The sequence below is a fragment of the Lissotriton helveticus genome (assembly GCF_964261635.1).
Source record: "Lissotriton helveticus chromosome 1_1 unlocalized genomic scaffold, aLisHel1.1 SUPER_1_unloc_3, whole genome shotgun sequence".
NCBI classification, from domain to species: Eukaryota; Metazoa; Chordata; class Amphibia; order Caudata; family Salamandridae; genus Lissotriton; species Lissotriton helveticus.
The window spans coordinates 4,969,862-4,997,451 of record NW_027611670.1 but is presented as its reverse complement, the minus strand read 5'-3'; the positions used below and the strand labels follow the sequence as shown (position 1 = coordinate 4,997,451).

The 27,590-nt window shown below is 45.1% G+C and overlaps 1 protein-coding gene across 1 annotated transcript in view; it reads right to left on the bottom strand.

The window, feature by feature from the left end:
* Positions 1 to 27,590, bottom strand: part of LOC144805848 (uncharacterized) — a 107,669-nt gene that overhangs the window by 3,001 nt on the left and 77,078 nt on the right. The window lies entirely within an intron of this gene.

Sequence of the window (27,590 nt, the reverse complement as noted above, 5' to 3'; positions counted from 1 at the left end):
TGCAGCTCATTAAGGGCCTTACTACGAGTGCGACGGCCCTCATGATCGCCGCACTCACTGTGGCGGTCCAACTGCCACCATCCTGGTGGTCTGACCGTCGTATTATGAGTGTGGTGGTGGGACCCCCACGAGGCCGCCACCCCGCGAGGATCAAGGATCCCGCTGTGGAGGCGGTCTGCAAACACCCTGAATATGTTGACAGTGCCGATGCCGACATCGCTGAGCATATTACGGTCTGCATATCCACCGCCCTTTTCATGTCGGGGACCCCACCATGAAAAGGATAAAGGACATGCAGGTAAGGGGGCCCTCACAGGGCCCCGGCCGAATCTGCTCCTGGGGTTGCATGCGGGGGCACATGCTGTGCCACCCCATGGAATTGCACCCTTGTTCCTGCACAGTGTGGCATGCATGACATGGCGCAGGAACGTGCTGCAGGTACTCTTAAGGTGGTGATATGCTGTTTATACTCTCAAATGAGCCTAATACAGCCGCCGCGAGACCGCTGCTGCACCGCCACCCAGCCTGGATTAGGTCATAATCCGGCGGCGGGCTCTCAATGGGCTTGGCAGTCTGCCTGGTACCTCCGCTGTGGTAGTCCCATTGGAAGACCGCCACACTCGTAGTAAGGCCCTAAGTCACCTTCAACACATTTTACAGCCCTCCTGGCTCAAGCATTTCTGGATCCTTCTAACCTGGAAGACTGGAGCATTATCCCGAGTTGAGGTGGATTTTCTATCAGCGTAATATATATCCATCTCCGTTGAACTATTGACTGATTCTGAACTGAAAGACAACTTACAAAAGTGAGTCTTTAGTTCTTCCTAAAGTAGGTAAAGTTATGATCCGGTTGTGTTTCAATCAGCAGCTCCTTCCAGGGTTTTTTGTAAAACAGAATGAGGAGCTGATTCCAATGGCCCGTCTTTATATTGTGCACACAGATAAAGCAAAGAAATATTAAATCATGTCATTTATTATTCAACGATATCAGTCATTTATTCCTTATAGAGAATCCATCACAACCAATAATTTAACTGAAATATCCCCCAATCCAACAGATGTGTGCATATTAATAATTGCTTTCCATGTTCCTGTTTTCCATGATATTTAACTTATTGTTGTCTGTCTGAAGGCCAGGATGCTACTTTGTGACTCAACAGGGCTTTGGTAGAGCGGGAGGAGGTGCCTGTTGTCCACAGGTGGTCACATTCCTCCATTCCCATATTTTTTTTATCCAGGTGTACCTCATTCCATGTCCTTCAGCTCCCTACTCCCCTCTGTTTGTGTACTCACTCTACACACTAGAAGCATGCACACAGCAGACGTCAGATAATAGTCATAGCCTGATAGTGCAGAGGCCATGGTTGGTAGTATGTTGATCACAAGCTTCGTTTCAGAAGGTTATCTGGGAGGTCCAAACAGAGGAGGCGCACAGGCGGGTGCTTATGAGGTACAAACAGAGGAGCAGCACAGGTAGGTGCTTATGAGGTATAAACAGAAGGTGCACAGGTAGGTGCTTAGGAAGTACAAACAGAGGAGGCGCACAGGTAGATGCTTATGAGGTACAAACAGAGGAGGTGCACAGGTAGGTGCTTATGAGGTATAAACAGAGGAGATGCAGAGGTAGGTGCTTATGAGGTATAAACAGAGGAGGAGCTCAGGTAGGTGCTAATGAGGTATAAACAGAGGAGATGCAGAGGTAGGTACTTATGAGGTACAAACAGAGGAGGCGCACAGGTAGATGCTTATGAGGTACAAACAGAGGAGGTGCACAGGTTGTGCTTATGAGGTATAAAGAGAGGAGGTGCACTGGCAGGTGCTCTTAAGGTATAAACAGAGGAGATGCAGAGGTAGGTGCCTATGAGGTATAAACAGAGGAGGTGCATAGTTAGGGGCTTATGATGTACAGAGGAGGCACACAGGTAGGTGGGTGTACCCCTCTGCGTCTGCTTCCATCTGTACTAGGCGGTGTATTGGTGTCTACTGGATCCTATTCCTGCGACCTCACGTGGACCCTTGCTGCGTGGATGTCACAACATTGACCCCTTAGTTCAGGGGAGCAGAGCCTCAGGAAACACAACACCTGGAGGCCGTCTGCCTCGAGGGAGAGATCCAGGTGAGGGTTCCTTGTTTAGGACTAACTGCTGTCAGCTCATTGACACCTTTAGGCATTTGTTTGCGCTCTATAAATCCTTTTTATTTCATACAACGTTAGAGAGACATCAAGATGAACAGGAAAATGGAAAAGTGAAGAGGGTGAAGGAGGAACACCAGGAGAACACCAGGCATAAACAAGCTATTGAAGACAAGAACAGATAATGAGGAACAGAAATGGGGGCAGTGACAAAAATGTCAGTCTTGTTGGCTGCAATAAAGCACTTAAAAGCATTGTGAGAAAGTGAGGATATGCAAACTGAGCTCTCTTTGTGTTGTTGCATTTATTACAATCATTTCAGTTGTCGTTATTATTATTGTTAATGTATAACTATTATTGCATACACTAGGTCTCACAAGAAGAATCAAAGCACTAAGTGGTTCTCTACTCCTGGATACCACTGAAGGCTTCCAGGAGCACACAACAAACCATGCTCTGAGACATGCCCCGGTGTGAGCAACACTCTTGGATAAACTGTAACAAAAGCAATGCAAGCACTGTATAAATGCTAGCGCGGTACAGTATCTTGCAGACACTGAAGGATGCATGGCTCAGCAGTCTATCAGCAAAAACCCTAAAGAGGCATGCATGACTCAGCAATCAGAGCACAAATACATTTGAAGAATGCATGGCTCAGCAGTCCGTCTGCAAAAACCCTAAAGAGGCATGCATGACTCAGCAATCAGAGCACAAATAATTCTGAAGAATGCATGGCTCAGCAGGGTCCACTATCAGACTGTTGTGACGCATGCAGGCAGCAGGATTCTTGCATGAAGTTATGCTGTTCTATAATTCACTCTTTAACTTGTTATCATCCATGCTCCTGGTTACTTGTTCAGGGTCTAATGTAGTATAGGCCTCTAATCTTGTTTTGCCTGAAGAGCCAATGTCTCTCATTTAATATCTCTGTTCTGCCCATAGACGGTACTGCTGTCTTACATCCTAAGTTCTTACATTCGGGGAGGGAGGTAGGGAGGGGATGTGGGGGACAAGGGTGAGATGGGGGAGAGGGGTGGGGAGGGATTGAAAATGGGGTTGTATACTACACTGGTTGTTTCCTTCTGCTTTGTTTTCTGTTTCTTTTACGTTGCTGCTTTGTTTTCTGTTTCTTTTACGTTGCGAAAGATAACGCTTTTATAGTATCACACAGGTCATGCGTTTACCAATGCCCACATACTAGAGATAAACCACGAACCCTTCAAATTGTAGTCTCATACCGCGCAACAACTGGTATACAGAGGGCGGCTCTCTCTGCGACCACAACTCTTTAGATGGTTAAAATCAATTTCTTAGCTGAAAATCTCAATGTAGTCTCATTGAATGTCAAGGGTCTCAACTACCCAGTGAAAAGACGGAAGGTTTTTGAATACCTATCTAAATCAAAAGGGGATATCATCCTGCTCCAAGAGATTAAGCTCTCAGAGGAGGGCATAAGCTTTATTAACCTCAACTGGATCTCCCACACACTCTGCTCCTCGACAAACCACAAGAAGGGAGGAGTGATCACCATAATCTCAAAAAAATCGAACCTATCTGTTACCTCACACACACACGACACAGATGCAAGACTATTAATTACCCACCTGTTAATGGACGAAGATCCCATTTATGTAGTAAACATATACGGTCCTAACTCTGATGCCCCAGACTTTTGGGAATCAGTCTCCCTAGCCATAGAGAACATCCCACAAGATGAACTCCTAATTGTAGGCGGCAATTTCAATCTCCCAATGGACCCTTTATTAGATCGACAATCAAAATGCATGTTCCAAAATTCTCGCTCCCACAAGTCACTCATTCGCCTGTGCACCAAATTCGTACTAAAGGATTCTTGGCGCCTCCAACATCCTGATGGGAGGGACTATACCTTCTACTCAGCCCCACATAATTCATACTCCAGAATTGACTACATTTTAATCTCTAGCCCTTTCACTTACCTCATCGAGGAAACAGACATCGCTCCAAAGCTGATCTCTGACCACTCCTGCATTAGCGCCAAACTTGCGTGCTCCCATTCGATTTTACCCCCAAAACACTGGTGATTTAATGAGGAAATTCTATCGGACCCTGAAAGCAAGCAACAAATAGAAAACGCCATAAAGGAATACATCTCACTGAATGATTCCCCTGATATGAACACCTCCACAGTCTGTGACGCCCTGAAAGCCACAATTAGAGGGGTGATTATTGGCATTAGAGCAAGGACCAATAATAAACTTAATGTAGATCTAGACAAGCTTGAAAAAGACATCAAGATCCTAGAAACCACCCACTCGACTGACCTTGATAACAAACTGGTTTTAGAGCAACTGATCAATAAGAAGTACGAATATAACACTATTGCAAGCAGACGAGCCGGTGTTTGGGTTAATAAGTTCAAAGCCATGAAACTATGCGAAGGGAATAGAGCTGGAAAACTTCTGGCGTCCTACCTCAAACACAGACAAAAATTACTCACTATTTCATCAATCAAAGACTCCGCTAACAATACACACGCCAAACAAGAAAAAATTGTAGACACCTTTAAGACCTTTTATGAAGACCTCTACAAGAACAAGATGTCATTCGACCCGGTCGCTTGCACTAATTACCTAGATGCCCTGAACCTCCCCAAACTCTCTGATGAAGATAGTTCTACAATAGGGTCCCCCATCAAAGACACGGAAATCCTGGCTTCTATTAAATCACTTAAAAGCAACAAAGCCCCCGGTCCGGATGGGTTTTCTGCAAGCTTCTACAAAGCATTTGATAAGTCGCTCTCGCCCATGTTCTTAAAACTTTTTAACTCGATTGCCTCCTCTGGCAGTGCTTCGGAATCAATGGGCGAAGCCACTATAATTGTTATCCCGAAGGAGGGTAAAGGCACCCTTCTAACTAGAAACTTTCAGCCCATTTCGCTTATAAATCTGGACTGCAAAATGTATGCGAAAATTCTAGCGAGTAGACTTAATGCCATTCTCCCCAAATTAATCAGTAACTCCCCGGTGGGATTTTTAAAACATTGTATGTCCAATGACAACACAAAACTATTATGCCATATCCTTTAGAAAGCCAAAATAATACCCACCCCAATTTTGGCCATAACCCTTGACGCTGAAAAAGCGTTCGATAGAGTATCTTGGTCCTTATTACATCACTGCATGAAAGCCTTTAATTTAGGCTTTAATTTAGGGAATTCCTACATCAATATGGTAATGGCCCTTTATTCTTCACCGTCTGTTAGAATCGCTATCAATGGCTCCCTTTTGGACTCATTTCGTTTACAACAGGGCACCAGGCAAGGCTGCCCCCTCTCTCCAGCCCCGTTTCTCCTGGCCCTTGAACCGCTCATATCAGGCATAAAACAAAAATAAAGAAATAGCGGGAGTGAGCTTCGGGGACACACAGGTGAAACTAGCTGCATACGCTGACGACATTCTAGTGGCGACAGAGAATCCAGAGACCTCCATCAAATCTCTCATGACTACCATAGAAAGATACTCGCTACACTCTGGGTACAAATTGAACCGTGACAAGTCAGAGGTTAAGCTCCTAAACGTTTATGGTACCAGAGAAATGCTGGGTGCCTCAGGCCTCACATGGAAAACTGGTTTTATTAAATACCTGGGAATCGAATTCGGCATCTCCCTTCTCAAAACACTTCATCACAATGAATCCATCACTCTAGACAAAATTAAATCACAACTGGATGGCTGGTCCCCCCATTTTATAACTTGATGGGGAAGGGTCAAAGCCATTAAAATGATGATCTCCCCTTTAGTTAATTATCTCATTACAATGCTCCCTCTCACCTTGTCCCAGTACTTCCATCACAAATTAGATACTCTACTTTTTAAATTCCTATGGAAAGGGAAAAAGGCTAGAATTAGCCTAAAAAAGCTACGCATCGACAAACCCTTGGGTGGGGTCAATCTAGCGGATTTTAAACTATACCAGATTGCCTTCCTTACCAAACAAGGCTCTTACTGGCTCGCGCCACCAGCTGAATACATTCCTGGATGGGTAAACGTTGAGAAAGCCCTTTTCAAAAATCTTGCTCCAGCGTCCATTCTTACTGCTAAAATGAATACGGCCGGTTGCTCAATATCCATTTTTAAAAATACAAGACTTGACCTCCTAAAAATTTATAAACTCCTGACTAACCACATGAGGTGCTCTGACTCGGAGTCGCTATGGCACAGTCACTTAATAATGTACAAAGGGAAACCACTACACAATTAGATCTGGATTAATAAAAGGTATATTTTTCCCACACCAACTGTTTAGTAATTCTTACCCATTCTCTTTTAAAGTACTCCAAACCAAATATGATCTAGAAGCAATAGAATTTTACAACTTTTGGAATATTAAAACAGCAAACTTCAAAGCAAAACTGTCCAAAAAGCCGCCCTCCCTCCCAAGCTCCCTAGCTGCCTTCAATAGGTTGGGCCACCAGGTCTCCAGGCTTTACAAAATCCTACGGCCACAGCATTCCAATCTCAATAAAGACCTTTGGCAGTTCTGGGAATCATACTCTTCGGTACCAATTTCAGAAGTGGAGTGGTCCAAAACCTGGGAATCAACCATGAGATACAAAATAAGCCCTACACTCTCCCAGACCAAGTTTTGGCTTCTCCACAAAGCTTTTTGGACAATATTAGAGACAATGCCACATGCTGGAACTGCAACGAGAAAGATGGTGACCTTGAACACCTTTTACTAAGCTGTGTCTGTGTTACAGCCTTCTGGGACAAAGTCTTTGCATTCATTGCAAAAGTTTTCTCCTTCTCCCCCACCAAAGAGTTTTCTACCTTAGTGCTGAGCTCTACCAGAGCTGATTCGCTCTCAGATGATGACAGGGCCTTAATTGACCTTTTGCTCACCGTTGCTGTGAAGATAATTCTGAACAACTGGAAGGAGACGCGTAAAGCCTCCTTTAAATGTTGGCTAAACTGGATCACCAAGCTTAGAGGTGCTAATAATATCTCTCTCCAAAATACCCCATGGCACCCTCCTCATAGACAAATATGGATTTCCCTTGACAATTATTTTAGCGTACCTAAACCCCCATGATTTTTCACCACACTTCCCAACCTTCATGCCCATATGACCGCATATACTTACCACCAAGCCTACTCTGTAACGTACTTGTCTGCTTCAGGTAATCTTCCCAGGGAACATTGAAGTCTGTATTACCAGTGTCCATCACCCTTGTGTAGATACTATATGATGTTTATGACAGTTACTATGCTGCTTCCATTTATTGCTTTATTTTTGTCTTAGTCTTAATTTACTCTGATTTTCTGTGATTGTCACTCCCAATACAGATATTTTTCCATTCATTTACTTATTGTCCCTTATGCTTTTTTATTGTATGTTTTTGTTTTGGAAACTACCAATAAACATTTGTGAAATAAAAAAAACAAAAAACAAATATACTCTATGTAGGAAGAATAAGAGGCGATTTCTGTGCGTGCGTGCACAAACTTATGCTATGCAAATGTCGTGCACAGCTCTTCTGTGTGCACACAACTGCGCTGTAGAGGATACAAACACAGCAAGCATAGCTTAACAGTCTTGTGCACAACTGCGCTGTATTGGATCCATACAAGATGTGTGTGGGGGGTGTGGTCTGGTGTGTGTGTGTGACTGGCACACGGGTTGAAAGCAGGATAGCGCAGGTGTGCACAATTGTACTGTGTTGTAGTGTGCACAACTGCATTGTACAGCAAACCAGGTAGGAGTTAACAGTGTGCAGAACTGCACCATACAGGAAGCATGAAAGGCGTAACTGTTTATACTCCGCAGCACAGCAGTCTATATAAAGTATATATGGTACTAAAGTGTGTGTACAATTGTACTGTGTAAAAAAGAAAGCATGGCTCAGATGTATGCAAACATTATTTTCACACTAAGCATTTAAGGCCTAACACTATCAAATCAAATGATAGAATATTTATTAAGCGCACATATCACTCGAAAGTCTCATGGCGCTGGTGGGGAACTCTGAGAAGAACTTGATTTGGTGCAGTTAGATGTCAAACAGCAATGTATTTAAATTCCTACGAAAAGAGTTATGATCACTTGTGGTGCGTAGATATAAGAACAGTTTGTTCCAAAGAGACGGAGCAAGGAACGAGAAAGATTTCCCTCCACATGTGGTGGTACGGATTCTGGGAGATGAGTGCTTGGTTGCTGGATCTCAAAGTTCTACCAGGTTGATACCAGCTTAACTTTTTGGTCCACAAATCTGGACCTTTTACTTACATATTCATATGCATCATGCAAAGAATCTTAAAGCGTATACGTTTTCTTACAGGCAGCCAGTGTAAACGCTTCAAACTGGGTGTCGATGGAGATCTTGGTGGAAGATTAAGTACCAGCCTTCCTGCTGTGTTCTGCAGAACCTGCCTCCTTGAGAGAAGGTTTTCATTGGTAGAAGTTAGCAGGGCATTCCCATAGTCAATACGACTAATAATTAGTCCCTGGACTAGTGGTTTTCTTGCCTCCGTCGGAATCCACTTGAAACTTTGCGCAGGCTACGCATGAGCCAACTCTCTTATTAACATGGTCTTTAATTGACAGTGTGTTGTCCATTTGAAAGCCCAGATTTTGTTGGAGTAGGACAAAGGCCAAGGCTTGAGGGCCACCAATCAGGTGACCAATGCTCATAAGCCTTGCCATAGAGCATTATCTCGGTTTTTCCTCCATTCTACTGTAAGCGGTTGGTGCACATCCACTTATCAATATGAGACATGCAATCTTTGAAACAGGACTTGGTTTCCAATGGGTCTGGACCAAGAGTGACCAGGATCTGAGTGTCGTCAGCATACAACATAACATCAAAGCCATGGGATCTAATCTCTTTGGCCAGAGGGGTCACATAAAGGTTAAAGAGTGTGGGTCCCAAGATAGAGCCCTGTGGTACTCCCATCCTGACTGATCTACTACAGGGGCTGGTATTTCCTACCTGTACTATCTTAGTTCGATCGGTTAGTTTTTGAGCCACTGTAAAGCCTTTCCCCTGACACCAATCTCCCAAAGCTGATGATCAAGAATGCTGTGGGAGATGGTGTTGAACGCTGCAGATAAGTATAGCAGAACGAGGATAGATGACTGTCCATTTTCTAGTGCCAGCCTGATATTATCAGATACCTCCAGCAAAGCTATTTTGGTACTGTGGGCTTTCCTAAAGCCAGCTTGTGAGGGGTCAAGCAATCCATGCTTTCAAGATGGACAACGAGCTGTTTATTAACCAGTGATTCAAGCATCTTACTGAAATAAGGGAGGAACGATATAGGACGATAGTTGGAAAGAAGTTTTGGATCTGCAGTAGATTTTTAAAATATATTCCTGACTCTGGCAGTTTTAAATATTTTGGGTCAAATTCTGATACAGACAATGATTTGTTGAATAGATTGGTGAGGGCTGGAGCTACAGTTGGAAAAAGGTCGGTGGCAAAGGGTCTGCAGGCGAACCAGATTTAACTTTTATGAAACCTTTAGTCACTTCTTCAGAGCTACACTGGGTGAATTCTTCCAAAATATGAGAGGGATCAAAGGCAGCTACTGAAACATTTCCTGTGTCATTGCTAATATCTTGTGCAGGGAAGGAATTATGAATAGCCATGATCTTATCATCAAATAATTGAAAGAGAGTCTATCCAGTCATGAGAGGTAGAAATAAATCCCTCGGGTGACCTAGTGCGCTCCCAAATGGACATTTTAAATGCTTTCCAAGAATACTACACTGTGATTTATTTCACCCCAACACATCTTAGACAGGATAAGCCACTTTCCAGACCCGTTGCCGATCCCACACATCACAGAAGCAGACAAAACCACACTGGATGCCAAAATATCAGCAGCAGACGTCTCCTGCGCGATCCTCTTGAATACTACAGTACCTTCTCCATCCTATTGGTCCCTTGTCTGACGCAAACGTTTGCGGATGCACTTGAGAGGAGGGAGCTGCTAAACTCTCTTTGCGAATCTGTCATAGTGACGTTTCTCAAACCACACCAAGACCCACAACAATTGTCTTCCTACCGCCCCATCACACTCCTCTCTGCCGACTGTAAAATATTGGGGAAAATTCTGACAGATAGATATGAACAAATTCTATGACCCCTGGTCCATCTGGATCAGTGGGGGTTCGTCCCCGGCAGGAACACGTCCCAAAACATAAGGCGGATGTTTCATGTCCAGAATCAGGTGGGAGACATGTACCCTCACGCGGCCTGTATAATTCTCGATCTTGAAAAGGCCTTTGATACTCTCACGTGGCCTTACCTCTTTGCCATCCTGCGACAGGCAGGAAAAGGTCCAACTCTTCTGCAGTACACGCGGCTCCTTTACACCAACCTCACATCTCGTGTCAGACTAGGCTGATACGTCTCGTCCCCATTCCGGGTGGAGAGAGGTACTAGGCAGGGCTGTCCCCTGTCACCCCTGATCTTCGCCCTGGCAGTGGAGCCACTGGCGATACGTTTGCATCGGGAGAGGCCCACATGGGGCATTCCCATAGCGGACACAGTCCACTGCGTTTCCCTATACGCGGACATCCTCCTCATGTACATCTGAGATATAACTGCGGACCTTTCACCCATATGGACAGCCTTGACGGAGTTCGCGGAGGCATCTGAACTCAAGGTAAACACAATTTACCCATTGCACCCGTCCGTTGAGCCACGGGAGATACGAATGGGTGCGCAGTCTGCCCTGGAGCATGAGCACTCCCCGTTATCTCGGTGTCCGTCTGTACCACTCCCCCACTGACATTTATGAGGGTAATTACTGTAAAGTGTTAGCCGGCATCAGATCGTCGGTGGGCTTCTGGAGGAGCCTCCCGATGGCCCAGATCGGTCGAGTAGCCATAGCCAAGGTGATCATTCTTCCCCGGCTATTATACTATTTCACGAATTTACCAGTTATTCCACCCAGGACTTTCATTCGTGAACTAGATGCGCTCCTCCGCACACTTATATGGGGGGCTAGCGGACACCGGATAGCTCTCACCAAACTGCAGTTACCCACCACGCAGGGGGGTCTGGGCGCCCCAGCTTTCGAGTCGTATTTCCTGGCGGCACAACTCCAGTGGCTGTCGTACTGGACGGCGGGTAGGCATACCGGGGAAACATACACAGTGCAAGGCCCAGTCCCCATTCCCGAACTTCGTCGTCTGCTGTTTCTGGGTACCAAACCTCGACGGACGTATCCACTGCAAGTGTCCTTGGCCCACTGGTATATGCAAAGAATTCATCGAATAACGGCGGGGACCCCATGTTACTCCCCTCAGCTGCCACTAGTCGGCTGGCCCAAACGGGAAACTTATTTTACACTCACCACGCTCCGTGCATGGACGGAATGCGAGATAACCGAGGCAGAAGCGTTATTCACGGGAGGGCAGCTTTGTCCCTACGAACAGCTCATGGAGGAATATGACCTCCCCCCCGGGACAGTTTTTAACACACTGATAGCTCATAGACAATTATCGCCCACACTGTGATCTTACAGCTGGTGAGCCGTCAACACGCCCGGTCATCCACACCATCCTATATATGGGTATCGGCCGACACTGGTTACTTGGCTGTATAAGTCCATGAGAGAACTCGCTAACAGACCACTTCATAATCTTCGAGCAACCTGGGAAGACGAATTTGGGCGACAGCTACACGACAGGGAATGGGTAGAGCACTGGAATTCCCCAAGAAAGTGTCAAGAAATGCACACTTTAAAAACATACAGTTCTATATCTTGCATAGAGCATATCAAACACCAGTGTGCCTAAAGTGGTTCTACCCAGACACTCAGTTCCTCTGTCCCAGATGTCACTCATCAGACGCGCAATTCCAACATATGTTTTGGAGCTACCCCACTCTACGACAGTACTGGTCTATAATTCTGGACACAATCAAAGCACTCACAGGACTTACAGCGTTACACACGTGGGAAGCAGTCACTCTCGGAGTATTCCTAAGGCCGAAAACACACAAAGTGCAAGTCCGCTTCGCGGCTCTATCCTTGCTCCTAGCCAAAAGGAACATCGCCATGAACTGGCAAGCCACATCGGGCCCCCCCGATGGAGGCATGGGTAGGAGCGGTGCAGAAATGGGCAAAGGCAGAGGAGGAAACCCTGAGGGAGGAGGAAGCAAAGGGACTGCGAAAACACCCCATATCATTGGAGTGGGCCATGCTATCCCACCAGTTTAAACAATCACATACGCGCACGTATCCCAACACCTCTCAACATGACCTACGGTCCCGGCAGTGCAGACCTCGCAATAGAGTACGTATACCGCTACCCCCACGCCCCAAACAATCATGTGTTATATGGGCACATCGCTGCGCGTTGCACTCTCTACTGCACCTAGTGACTTCGTCCATCTGATAGCCCCTACAAACAATACAAGACCACAGTAACAGATTGTAGCTGACACGACCCGGACATCCTCCACGATCCTCATTCCCTGACCTCCCCCCCCGCAATGCATCCCCAGTTTATCCCTCCCAGTTCCCTTCGAAATCGCATTACAGTAAAGACAAGTGGACTACAACCCCTGGTGTCCCTGCCGTATGCAGGTGGCATGTCCGCTGGTTGAACAACAACATCACTGTTGCCAAATTATGCATATCATAATGTAATGTGAGTTTATTGAAAAAATGTTAATAAAAAATATTTTTAAAAAAAATAAAAATCCAGTTCTGAGAGGTAGAAAGTTGTGACCGAACAGGCGGGGTTGAGAATTCCTTCAAAATTTGATAGAGCTCTTTGTTTGAATTTGCTGCCTTCTCGATACGGCTAAGGAGAAGTAATTTTCTTGTTTGTCTTATGTTTTCCATATACTTATGGTGAACATCTTTATATAATTTATGATCTATTGGGTCTTTAGTTTTCCTCCATTTTCGCTCTGCAGTCCTGCAAGAGAGCTTCACTAGCTTTAATTGTTCAGTGAACCAAGGAGCGGCTCTGGCTTTAATTGTAACTCTGGTGAGAGGAACAATTTTGTCCAAAGCATTGGTTATTGTTCTATAAGGGAGATCGCACATTGATCAATGTTATCAATTGTGCTGGGTAGAGCTGACCTGAAGGTAGTAGTAAAAAGACTTCCCTGCAGGGGACCGCATTGATAGTAGGATCTAGAATAACAAATTTTAATAGAAAATGACCCGCCCACAATAATGGTAGTGGAGACTCAACCTTAAACATTGTAGAGTTTGTTAACAATAGGTCAAGCGTATGACCCGCAATATGCGTAGGCCCAATTACCAATTGAACTAGTTCCAAGGTGCTGAAACTTGTGATAAACTGATCCGTGTCAGGGTCATGTAATAGTTCTGCATGACAGTTAAAATCACCGACCAGAAGGAAAGAGTTGGAGGCTAATACATGTGGAGCAATAAACTCCAATAACTTATATGGAAAGTCATATATGGGGCCTGGAGGTCTGTACACTAATGCTCCTCCCCATGTTCCTCCCAACAGAACATTCATTTTAAAGATACATAATTCCATTTTGTTTGTGCTTATGGACTCCATAGAGGTGATGTTCACTTCAGGAGTTGTGGCTATGAGTAGGCCACCTCCTTTATTCTTTTCACTGTCCACTGTTGTTATGTTATATACTGCACAACTGCACCTTAAAAGAAGCATGCAAGGCAAGAGAGAGTGTTTCACAGTTGGCTAAAGGGTGCATTGAGGACACAGCTCAGTAGTGTGCACAACTGCACAGTATCATAAGCATGCCTGGTTAAGAAAAGTGCAAAACTCACCAGTGTATGAAGCACGAAAGGAGCAGCAGAGGGCGGGTGCGCATGTGCAATTGTACCGTTGAGAAATTATTCATGGCTCATCTGTGTGGGCACAAATGAAATGAAGATGAAGCATGCGTGGTTCCGCAGTGTGCACAACTACCCAGTATACAAAGCATGTTTGGCTCAGCAGTGATTGCCTCATTACCGTGCGTAGAAGTATGCAAGGTCAGCCATGAGCGTCTGACTGGAAGCATGCAATGCTCAGCAGGGTTGTCACAATAGTGGTGTATAGGGACTGTTAGATCTGGGGGTCTCTAATTGGCAGAGGTAAGGACCTTAGACCAAGTAGGGACCCTTGCTTCTAGTCAGGGTGAAGGAATACACACAGTAGATAACCTCCGCTCTCCCTCTAGGTAGCTTGGCGCGAGCAGGCAGGCTTATCCCCTAGGCAATGTGTATAATAATTGCACTCAACACAACAATAATCCCCAATCCACCACAAACTGAGACCACACAGGTAAGTATATTTTATAAAAATATATAATTTTATCTAGTTTCAGCAGCAAGAATTATCAACATACGTTAGTTACTTCTTCAGGTAAATGTTGCACATAATCTTAGTGGTTGCACTTGTAAATAGGAAGTTCTTATTTAAGAAACAGTCTCAAGTCTGTAGAACGTGTTGGTGGTTGTAAATACGGTCAAATTGACTCTAGGATCGATTTGGCGCTAATGCCCTTCACCGCTCCTCTCAGGCTGTCTTACCCGCTCTGATCGGCGAGTTTCCGGTCTCCCCTGCGCTCTCAGCGCTTCCGGTCACCTTCCCCGTGCTCTCCGTTATGCCCCCACAACAGTCGGGGGTCCTTGGTGACGAGTTCGCCACACGCAGGGCAGGCAGCAGACACGCGAAGTCCCGGGGGCTGGCAGGAAGACTTCCCCGGCAGCAGCGCCTCTTCTCGAGGGGCACAGGCGCTCGACCAATCCGTGCGCGGCTCTCGGGACGAGCCTCCGATGACGCCGCACGCCTCTCCGGTCCTCAGCCAATAGGAGCGCGGCTCCTTCGTGTAGTCCCTGGCGGTCCTCCAATGGCAGCGCGTCCCTTCTCGGGCGAGCCTCCCTGAGCGAGCCAATCCCAGCACGGCCGCTCCGGTGCTGCTCACGGGTCCCGGGCCGCTGGCAGTGTATTTCCTTAGCGGTTTTGAGTCCCGGGTCACGGCGGTGATGCGTGGATCTGGCGATTCGGGGCACAGCAGTCCCCCCCACAGGCACACGATGTAGAGAGGCCGCCCTCAACGTTTTCAGCTTACGCAACCAGCAGCTCACGGGGGAAGCAAAGCAGTCCCACGGCCAGCGTCGGTTGTGTGTCGATAAACACACCGATTCCCTCCCACGGCTGGCGGATGGTTTGCAGAGCGCAGGCTGGAAATGAAGACGATCTCAGAGCGTCTAAGAGTCTCTTTAGGATCCGTTTAACCCTGGGTTCCAGGAACAGGAGGCCAGCTCTTCTCAGGCCCTTGGAGATTCAGGTTGACGACACAGCACACAGCAAAGTCTGTTTGGGTTCAAGCAGGCAGGGTCACAGCACACAGCAAAGTCCCTTTCTTCTCCTCTCCTTCAGTTGGATAGCAGGATAGGTCAGCCCTTAGAGCACACAGCAAGGCAATCTTCCATCAGCTCCTTCAGCAGTCCTTCTGGCAGAGGTTCCTCTTGATTGTAGAATCTGATTTTCTGTTGTCAGGGGTCCTTCTCTTATACCCCAAAAAGTCTTTGAAGTCCTTTGAAGTCTTTGTGCAAGTGGGCCCTGAGCCCGGTCCAAACCAGTTCTGGGTTTTGCTGGGGCTCTGGGGGTTTCCTGGCTTCCTTCTTCCTCTCAGTATCAGGGACAGAGGTGATAGTCGCCCAGCGGGAGGTGGAGCCAGCATTGTGGTCAGGCAGGCACAGCCCTTCACTATCAGGTGCTATCTCCTCCCACTTCCCTGGCAGCAGATGCTGCCTTTCATCCACGGGCTGGCTCAGCTAACACCCTGGGGGCTCTGCAGACCCTGTCATCCTCAACCCAGATAGTCAATCCACAAACAGTCCCAGGCACACAGAAAGGTTAGACAAGAGAACAGCCACTTTCTAAAAGTACTATTCTCAAACACAGAATTTAAAAACAACCTTTCCTAAAAGATGTGTTATTAAATCCTGACCAGGTGCCGCGAGCGTGAGGGGTAGGTGTTCCGCCGTCCCAGCGCCTTATACAAGGTTCCAGTAACCTATTAGCGCTGGCCTCACGGGAGTATGCTGTGAGGCCCTATGCAATTCCCCTAGGGTCGCCTAAATAGAGCAGGACCCCGTGGCCCTCTTTTCCTCCGACTGTGAGAGGTTGTATTTACTGTCTAAATATTGAATGAGTATTTAGTTCACATGTGTTTTCCTGTGTAGCACTGTATTTAGGTCCTGACGAATCGCCTTCCGGCGAGAAACATGTTGACCACGCCAGGGGGTTGAGTTAGAGTTCTATACATTGTTACGGTCTCTAGCTCCCCTCTCTCACCCCTTTTAACCAGGGAACCAGCCACGTTAATAAAATTCAGTGTGGACTGTTTTACCCTTTTTATTATCACTCACATTTTCACTGACTACACTCCCTTTTCTCCTCACTCACACCCACCATCGGCAAGGAACTAAAGAACCCGCTAAAAGAGTACCTGTAGGTACTCCGGCAGACATTGCAGCGCCGGTCTGTCGAGGGGCAGTGAGTCGATGATGACACTGGATACCCTCCAGTAAGGGTGTGTTTCACACCTAATACTCTGGGTGTATGAGGCTCTCCAAGTTCCGACTAGGGAACCCTTCCAGTCACAGTATAGACTATACCATCCCTTATCTCCACACATTCACACCATCACTGGGGAACTTTGTACTCTGCTGCTAGCTCATTAAATTCTGAGTTCAGGGATATCAAGCACTTATGTCCCATCTTGTTCCTATGGGAAGATAGGCTGGGATCCAATGGGACCAGCCTCCCCCATGTTACTCTATGGAGCAAGATAACCTTGCAGCAGTGAGCACACAAAATGGCTGCTGCTCACTACCAGAGCATGTTACTTGCACTAGTACATGCTCTACCTTACCCATGCACTGCACCCTGCCCAGGGGAGTACCTTGAGCCTTCCATAGGGCTGACTGATGTGCACAGACAGGGAAGGGTTAGGCCCAGCCAGTGGGGACACAGGCCAGGCTGACATGGCAGTCCATTGACTGCACACAGGCCCTGCGCTGGCAGGCCTGAGACACCATTTTAGGGCTACTTATGTGGGTGGTGCAATCTGCGCTGCAGGCCCACTAGTAGCATCTGTCATCACCAGCCCTGGCACACCCAGTGCACTTTACTAGGGACTTCATGGTGATACAAATATGCCAATCAGGTATACCCAATCAATATGACGATTTACAGAGGGAGCACTTACACTCTGGCACTGATCAGCAGTGGTAGAGTGTCCAAAGCATCTAAACCAGCAAAAACGAAATCCAGCACAGCATCAAAAATACATGAGTCAGAGGCAAAAAGATGGGGGAAAAACTACGCCAAGGGTGTCAGGTCTAACAGGGACGCATAGCTTGCCACGGCGCTAAATTGCACTCAAGGAACCATGTATTGCTCAGCAGTGTGTACTACAGCAAAGTACAGTGAGCATGCAAGCTACTGCAGTGTGCACAAGGGTTACAGTATATGAAATGAGCTTGACATTTTTTAACAAACAATCAAACAAATATTGAGAGAATACACGGTTTAGTAATACATGCATAATTAAGTAGCTACTGCTGGTTATAGCAGAAATGTCACAGCCAACTGTGTGTGACTACCCAGATCCTAGATGCCTAGAAAACATGTACTGCTCAGTGTATTATTTTGTTGCTGTGTGTGTCAGCAAAAAGATTAGGTGTGGGATGCTAACCTCTGTGTTTGAGGGATGAGCATGCACCGCTATGTGGCCCACGTCGTCAGTTTGGTTGCTAGGAAGCGTACACTGCGCTGTCAGTTCGCTGACCCTGTCCATGCAGGGATTTACTTTGCACTCGGACAGTGGATCTAACAGAGCAGAGATGTCACTGTAAACCCTAAAAGCAGCAAGCCCCTTTCACCTCGGTTCACATGCACCATAAACAAGTACTTCCCAATAAACACATGGTTATTGAGAGTGCCAACCCCAGTGCCCTATTGGTGCTCTGCCATAAGCACATGCAGACCCGGATGCAAAGTGCAACAATTACCTGGGGGCTCCCATGCAGCTCAGCATGTAGAGGGGGCCTAGGGGCTGAAGCGAGGCTGTCGGCTGACCATGGAGGAGAGAGCTGCAAGGTGCTGCCGCGAGACGGTCATGCTGCTGAATCTTTTTCTTTTTAATTACTTGAAAACTAATCAATGGATTGTCACAAAATTACAAAAAGATCTTTCTGGACCAAGGTCTAGCTTGCCGCCAAATTTGGTGTAATTCTGTTTAGCGGTCCGGGCTGTAGTCATGTCTAAAACCCTATGGGAAATTGCATGGGGAAAACGCATTTGTGACCACCCTTTTTCTGACATCTACTGACGAATGACCCCAAAGCTTTCCAGACAGTAGCTATATTGAATGGTAGCTTTAAAACTTTTGTAGACTCTCCAAATGGACCCAAAGTTATTAGCAAAACAAAAAAAGATCCTAACTATAACTACCTACTGGTGACAGCTAGTGTTATATATATATATATATATATATATATATATATATATATATATATATATATATATATATTCATTCCTCACAATTGTTCCCGTCGCAGAGGGAACACTTCCAGTTGGTGCCCGCGTTCGAGACCGGGAACGTGTCTCCAATGAATTCGGAAACAAGAAACCACGCGGCACACTTCTTGGCAGCCATTATTTACGTTTATTTCAGGTCTAGCGCAAAACTCCTACGCGTTTCGAACAAACGTTCTTGATCACGGCAGTGTTCTACATTAGTCCCTTTTCAATTTCCACATTTTATACTCTCACTCATTACGTTTGCAGAGCAATGAATTATGGGCCATGTAGTTGTTATCAATCTTATATATACTTTACATTTGTCATTTTTATTATTGTTAAGGGTAGTAGTGGGGTTGGTTATCATGAAGTGATGCACTTATACACGTATACTCTTTAGTAGAATATTTGGTACGTGTTTCACGGAAGGACATAAAGAATTTCCGTGAATAATTAGCATCCCAGTGCCTTTCACTGAATGATATCGCCTTTGTTCCTTGGGCTGAGTGCCCTTTACCCCGCTTATTACCTTTCTGTCACTTTTAATAGGCCATTGTATCATATTCTACATTGTGCTGCAATCCTTACAAGAAATTCTGCCCAAACCAAACTATACACATCACATTGTTATGAAAGTTTCTCTTTTTTCATTTCTAAAGATGAACATGCATCTCCTCATCAGCATTCAGTCCCAAAGGATGTTTTGTTTTAAATTTAATTATCAGTTTAAACTCCAGTCTTCTTAATTTGATTAGTCTATCTCTCCCTCGTTCTTGTTTCGGGACCGTAGCCAGGCCTAAGTATCTTATGTCTTGCCACGTCTTTCCAGCATGAGTTCTGATACGTTTCGCCATGGCATATGCATTGTCAAGATTTTGAATTGCCCGGATATGTTCTAGTATCCTCTTTTTTAATGGACACTTTGTACTGCCTATGTATTCTTTCCCACAGTAACATTTCAACATGTAGACTACAAATGTTGTTTCACAGGTTATTTTGGTGTTGATAACAAAGTCTTTACCTGAGGGATCTTTCAGAGTTGTTGTGTTTTGTCCAATCTTGCATGCTTTGCATGTCATGCATTTTGTAAATCCGTTGCTTCTTTTTTGAAGCCAGTCTACAGTTTTTTTCGTTGAGAAGTGACTTCGCACCAAATGGTCCGAGAGATTCGGCGCTCTTCGATATGAGATTAGCGGCCCGGTTCCAATTTTGGTTCCTATGTCTGGGTCTTTCATAAGTACATGCCAATATTTTGATAATATTTTCTGAACTTTGTAACTTTGTTTTGTGTAAGTTGCAATCATTCGTGGTATGTCTTCTTTTCCATGTTCAGTCTGCATGTTCTTTTCATTACTCGTTGTTCCGTTGTCTTGATTTTCCTTAGTCAGTGTTTCTATTCTTGATTTCAATCTTGCTTTTTGTTCCCCCTGAATGATGTCAATGTGTTTGTATCCACGTTCTATAAAGCGATCTTTTGTGTCTCTGAATTTTCTTTCCATTTCCTCATTCGTCGAGCAATTTCTTCTCATACGGAGAAATTCTCCGTACGGTATGCTCTTTATCAGTTTCTGGGGGTGAAAACTTGATCCATGGAGGATGCTGTTTGTAGCAGTCTGTTTTCTATGTGTGGTCGTTTCTATTTTGTTATTTTGTATAAAGACCTTTATGTCCAAAAACTCGATTTCTTTGGGACTGATGTTATATGTGAATTTTAATCCCTCTTCATTGTTGTTGAGGATGTTAAAAAAGGTCTCAAATTCTGTTGATGTTCCTTTCCATAGAAGAAATAAATCGTCTATGAAGCGCACCCATAGCGCTACTTTGGCATGTGTTGGTCGTTTTCTTCTCTCCAAGCTATGTTCCTCTCCCACCACCCCATCATGAGATTCGCATAGCTTGGAGAGAAGGAAACTCCCATAGCAGTTCCACACTTTTGCTGGTACATTTTTTGGTTAAAGAGAAATACATTATTGTACAAACACATCCTGATCATGTCAATTACCATTTTTGAATTCTCTCTTTCTGTGATTGTCCTCTGTTTTAAGAATAATTCTATGGCTCCGATTCCCTTTTCATGGCTTATGAAAGTGTAGAGAGACACCACATCTATTGTTACTAAAAGATAAGATGGATGCCAATCTGTGTTCATTAATAGTTTCAAGAAATCCCCTGTGTCCTTTATATAGGATGTTAATGTTGGCACTATGGGAGCAATAAAATAGTCTACATAATTTGCAATGTTTTCATATAATTTCACAACTTGAGATTATAGGCCTTCCGGGAGGTCTATTAAGTGTTTTGTGCACTTTTGGTAAAAAGTACATAGTCGGTGTGACAGGATTTTCCACCATAAGATATTTCTTTTCATTCTCCGAAATTAAACCTTTGTGTAACCAACAGTTCAGTTGTTTTTCAAGCTCTGTTATAAGTTCTGGAATGGGATTTTTTGTTAATGGTTCATAATTCTTTTTTTCATTTAGTTGGCGAAGGGCTTCATCGATGTAATGCTGTTTATCCATTATAATCTCACAGTACTCAGGAAAACAAAACGCAAAACAAGACGAGGGAACCGACAAAGGAGGGCGATACAATCTGAGATCCAGACCAGGGAAAAGCTAATCACAAAGCAAAAAGGAACATCAAACACTGAGCCAATTGAAAGTCTTCATATATTTGTCAGTTGTAATTTCCATTTGGTCCAAGATTTGGGTTTCTGATATTTGGGATCCTGTCACTTCATTTGCAAGTTCATAGGCGATGCGTATATGCGGCACGTCTTCCATATTGCATATATCACATCCTGATGTGGTGGCTTGATTTTGGCGGCGCATAAAGGAAGCGTCACCCCGGCAGAGCGGGTGACGCGGCGATACTGACCAGTGCAGCACCAGAGGCCGAGAGTGCCTAACGAGGAGCCCAAAGAGGGAGTGCTGACCTCCATAACCCTACCTGCCTGCTGCCTGTTGCGTCCCCCTCCCGCCGCAGCGTTGGAGCAAGAACCGCGGCCGCCGAGCGGAGGGGGACTCTAAAACTACACTCTCCAGCAGGCCTAGCGGTGCCAGCCGCCTTGTCATCGCGCCAGGCGGCGCATAAAGGAAGTGTCACCCCCGCGTCGCGAGAGCGCCCGGGGCGAAGCCCGGGCAAAGGGCGGGCCCTCTGTGGCCCTCAGGGGCCTGAAGTGGCCGGGTCGGGCCACCCCCCTAAGCACGATTGTCAGGACTCGCAAGCCACATCCATCATAAACTACAAACGGAGAACGGGGCACCAATCACTGCTTAAGGATGACCAAAACACTAAAAACACCGATGGCAACAAGATCAACTAGCAGACTTAAAACTGTGAGTACACCTCTACCCACTATAACCGCAATAGATAAAATTCTGCAAAAAACGATAAATGTTGTGGCGGATGCTATTCAGGACACAGAGAGGCGTCTCTATTTGACACCAAATTTATGCTTCCCAGACTTGTCCACGCACACTACTAATGATACCCAAAACATGGACGACACTGCCTCATCGTAGGAGTCTCTACTGATGCAATCATTCTCGGAATTACCAAGGTCACACGTTAAAGAAAATACATCTAAATCTCTGCCCACTGAATCAACAGCGAATAATTTGGACAATAGTCTCATGATTTTAACTAATCGTGTAAACAATAATCAACAGGAAAATGCTACATCCTCAGTTTTGGTTGCCCACCCAGAGGAGAGTGTTCTATTGGCCACTGACTTAACAGAACCTCAAACCCTTAAACAACTTAATCCTCCTAAGGGCACTCGAAAAAAGCGTAGAAGCAAACTTCCTATGAGGAAAACCCACCTCTTTTCAGGCAAACCCAAACGCTCTATTAAAGACATGTGGCAGAAAACAAGCCTGGGGAAACCCACTGAACCAACACGTGGGGGGCCCTCATTAACTTCCCCGACAGGATCATGACGCATATGGAAACACCAAGAACAATACAGGTAGTTCCCTGGTCAACGAGGAAACAGGCCATATAGACAATAAGCGTAGCACGAACATACCATCTATGAGTGAGATTGAAACTTTGATTAAATCACTCCTACAACCTATTAGCCAACAAATTGCTAATATTGAAAAGGCCTTGAGTAAGTTTGAGAGGGCTCAAAACGATATATCATCTAGTATTCTTAGATTACTCAAAATACCCAATACACCAACCACCTTTGTTCCAGCCACTACACCTCTCAATGTAAAAAACTCAAAAACTGTAAAAAAAACAAGTGATTCATCAAAGAACACAGGTAAACAAAAAAAAATCACAGCATCAGAGTCCCCCCACATCTGATTCGACGTCAATCCCACAAATAGCTCATCTTACTGACACGATTACAGTGATACCTACAGATAACACGCAAAACGCCCAGGTAGGTGAGGATGACGATGATAGTGAGTGGGCAACAGAGGGTTATCCACCTAATATAAACACAGGAATTACTGAGAATACAAGGCACTCGGCTCCTTCAAACGTCAATACCCATACAAAAGTAATAGGAGCACAGCAACCTAGACCCACTATAACTCGATCACTACCATATATAAATTTACCACCACAGTCTAATCCCTACACAATAGTTATGATTGGGGTACCGAAAGCAGACGTAAATAGAGAGGAAACGCATGAGGAACTGAAGAACAAAGTAATGCAATGGCTAACTACACACAGGCCTCTTCCTCCCAACATAACAGGAACCATTCAACATGTTAAAAGAGTAGAGTGGGTGGGTACTCGTTTTAAATCCACAGAGGGCGACTGCATTGTGGTTACCTTTAAATACATAGGAGCGGCGAAATTTATTGCAGACTGGAGGAGCCCCGTGACAAATAGTTTGATCCGTACAATGGGTCTAAGCTATTTTTATCCAGTTCGCTCAGATACTCAAAGGAATAAAATTAAACATAAGTATATCCAAGAAGGACCTTTTATTTCACAGCTAAACCCTCAACCCTGGCCGGCTCCTCTCGTTCCCAATCAAGGCATGCCAGTGGGTCTAGAACCATACCCATACGTTCACCCTTGGGTAAGCAAAACGTATAACTACCAACCCCAAGCAACATTTGATAGACAAGGGGCCAGTTACCATCGAGCCTATAACCACTCCAATTTTCAGTACAATAACTATGGGTTCCAAACGTCCAATAGATATGAGGCACTCTACAACCATGACCAACTGGATGAGGTTGATTGACTGCCATCTGACCTGCCTCTCGTCTTATGCCCGGACAGGGTAGATAACTTTGTAGTATGCAAGGCCAATTTATTAATAACCTCGAACCCCCCAGAGGTCAATGTAGCCAATACTGCTATAATGACGAGACCTATCTACTTAGCCAGCCCCTCTTCAGAACACATCCCTGCCCCTCCGTTACCTGAAGTTCATAGTCTCTCTATCTCTACGGTCTCTCAATCTTCACCTATCCTCAAAAATCATAAGATGAACTCTGTAACAAATGTCAACGTACAAACGCATCATCCTTTTAACACAACCCCTGCATCAACTTTAGATCACAATGATTCCAATCCAATTAAAATACTGTCATGGAACATCGCAGGACTGGCCTCCAAAATCAATGACCCGATGTGGGTATCCTTTGTTAATAGGTACACCATCCTATGTTTTCAGGAAACCTGGCTAGTAGACAGCAATACCTTCATTGAGGGATTCCAGAGCTTCTTTGTTCATGCATCCCCATCGCCCAGTGGCAGGGCAAAGGGGGGCTTAGCAACATTTATTAGTCTGTCCCTTAAATCTGAGATAAACTGTGTGCAGCTGGACAGTAGGAACATCCAGATCTTGGTCCTCAGAAAGGGGAAGAAAGGAATAACCCTGGTCAATTTCTACAACTCTGTTTCTACTCTGAGCGAATGTAACATTGTCACTCTTCAAAATCACTTAAGTGATAGTCGGACAAAATTGCCCCAGGATAAAATAATCCTTGGTGACTTCAACACGCACATCTGTGGAAACCCTCTTATATCACCTCTGGGCTCTTTGGGCTGTGGAAATAAAACAGGTCCTCACTTTACTCATTGTCATCGCGGTACAAAACTGAACACCTTAATGGATACCACGAACCTAACCATGGCACTATCCCTGAAAGACGACTCTTTCACCTTCAAAAATCCAACCTATAAAGGATCTGAGTCAGGTTCTTTCATAGATCACATCCTCCTTTCAGCTGGTATGGCCCAGCAGGTTCTAAACTTTGACATCATTGAAAGTATTCACAGTGACCACAACCCTCTTCACCTTGAGTTACAACGCAGCCCTTTTGTACTCCGAAAAAACATTAAGGACCCAGGAGTGCAAAGCCGGTTAATAATAACCGCCGCCTGAAATGGAACTTGATAAACAGTGACAATCTGCACGAGACCGTCGTCAAGCACTGTGAAATTGAACTCAATCTCTGTGTCTCAAACTCCGCTCCCCCGGAATCCATCTTATCTGCTTTTGCAGTGGTGACAAAAAGGATTGACCAATTGCTGTCTGTACCTGTCAAGGGAACAACTGCCCAAAACCCTCGATGGTTTGATCATGCCTGTTCCTCAGCCAATCGAAAACTAAAAGCTGCCCTCAAGAACAAGCCAAGAGACTCCGCACTTATCAAGGCCTCTCGTGCAGAATACAAAAATGCCCTTGCTTTTCGTAAAAAGACTATAAAAACTAAAACTTGGGAGTCTCTGCTCGATCCCTCAATCCTGGGCAATAGCTCGAAGTTTTGGAGTATAATCAACAAGCCACTCTTTGATGACCCGAATGCTGAAAGCCTTGGAACAGTCATACCCGAGAATGACTGTATCTCTCACTTCAGTGCCATTTTTAAGAGTGACGCTCCACAGACTTTGCAATCACCTAAACTCCCCGAAAGTACTCCACTGCACTTCACTATCAAAGAAGTTGAATTAGGGATTCATGGTCTCTCTAGTAACAAAGCACCGGGCCCAGACGGTCTTCCACCAGATCTATTCAAATCTAACATCTTTTTTTGGGCCCCAATTCTCACAGCTGTCAGCAATGCCGGGGCCGTAGTGGGGGCTCCTAAGTCATGGGGAGCATCTACTATCATCCCTGTATATAAAAAGGGTGACAGAACAAAAGCGGCTTGTTATAGACCAATTTCTCTGATAAACTCAGTTGCAAAGGTAGTGGGAGGGATCCTTTTAAACCGGCTGAATGCATGGGCCAAACAAAACAATATAATGACCCCCGTCCAGTATGGATTCAGACCAGGACACGCTAAAACTACCCAATGTCTGAACCTATATTTAATCAGTGGCAAATATACTCAAGCCAGAGAAGGAACATTATACATCGCCTTTATGGACCTTTCCTCGGCCTTCGATTGTGTCGATAGAAGCAAACTCTGGGTAGTCCTGCAGAACATGGGCGTTGAAAATAATCTGATCAACTTTTTGGCTGACCTCCATAACGACACACGTGCCAATGTCCGTTACACAAAAGATCTGAAAGTAACGAGAGACTTTAAAATCAACCGGGGGGTCAGGCAGGGCTGTATTTTAGCACCTTTTCTTTTTAACTTATATATAAATGGACTCGAAGAACACCTTTTAAAAACTGACACGGATTATCCCCGCATTGGGAAAAAGGGCGTGCCTGTTCTGCTATACACGGACGATGCCATCCTTATATCCAGAACTGCACTCGGACTTCAAAAACTACTAGATTCCTTTCTCCAATTTATGACCTCACGTGGCCTGAATGTCAACAACTCCAAATCATTCGTCATGATGGTTGGCTCAGCTCCAAAAAAATGTTACCCCTTCTCCGTTAACAGGGAAAAAATACCATCTACAAAAACCTTTTCTTACCTAGGAGTACTGTTTGATCACAAACTCTCATGGGGCCCTGCCATAAACAAAAAGAAAGGTGAAATATTAAGGACCAACGCTGGAATAATGGACTTTGCACGCAAAATGGGTAACACACCAGTGTCCGCCGTAATGAAGCTTTACCAAGCGAAAAGCATTGCGGTCGCCTGCTATGGAAGCGAACTATGGGGCTTCGCACCAGCAGATGCCCTTGCGACTCTTGAAAATAACTTCCTGAAACAGGTTTTGAGTTTACCAAAAAGCACCGCTAATTTCTCCGTTCACGAGGAATTGGGCACACCGTACATAGGAGATAAAATTGCTGTAAATCCTCTGCTCTGCTGGTTGAACTGTTGGCTCAATGTCTCAATACCACTGACCCACAATATCCTTTCCGAAGCCCTCACTTGGGAAGGGCAACTCAAGATACCCTGGCTGAAATATATTAGAAATTGCTTTAAAGATCTGGGCAGGTTGGATCTTTATTTAACACCTCAGCACATTGCCAAGAAAGATGTTAATTATGTAAAGGATACTTTCCTATTAAATCGACAGCTTGATAGGGAAGAAATTGAGTTGAAGAAGGCCAGCGTAATGAGCCATATTTTAACCAAGACTTGTATGCGCTCTGAACCATATTTATCCTGGCATATATCAAGACATGAGCGCTTCCTGCTGAGCAGACTCCGTTTTGGTCTATACCACCTGTTGTTAGCTGTACCGAGTGGAGCCCATAGAGGCCAAGTGTTGCCACCTTGCGGCTGCGACAATAAGTCTCCGCAAGACCTGGCTCACTTTTTATTCCTGTGTACCTTTTACTCGAGACCACGAGATATGTTTTTAAAACCCTTGCTTAAAAAATTAAACTTTGTGCAAATTAAGCCAGCACTTTTATATCTCCAAATGTTGCATGGCGATAGCACTTTTTTTACTTGTAACTTTTTAAAAACAGCCCTGAAGTTCAGACTAAGTATGGAAGGTTGATCCTAAATTGAACTGTATTATATAAGTAACCATGTCCCAATTAAGTACACTCATATTGGACTATGTCATCATTTAATCCTTTTTGTGATTG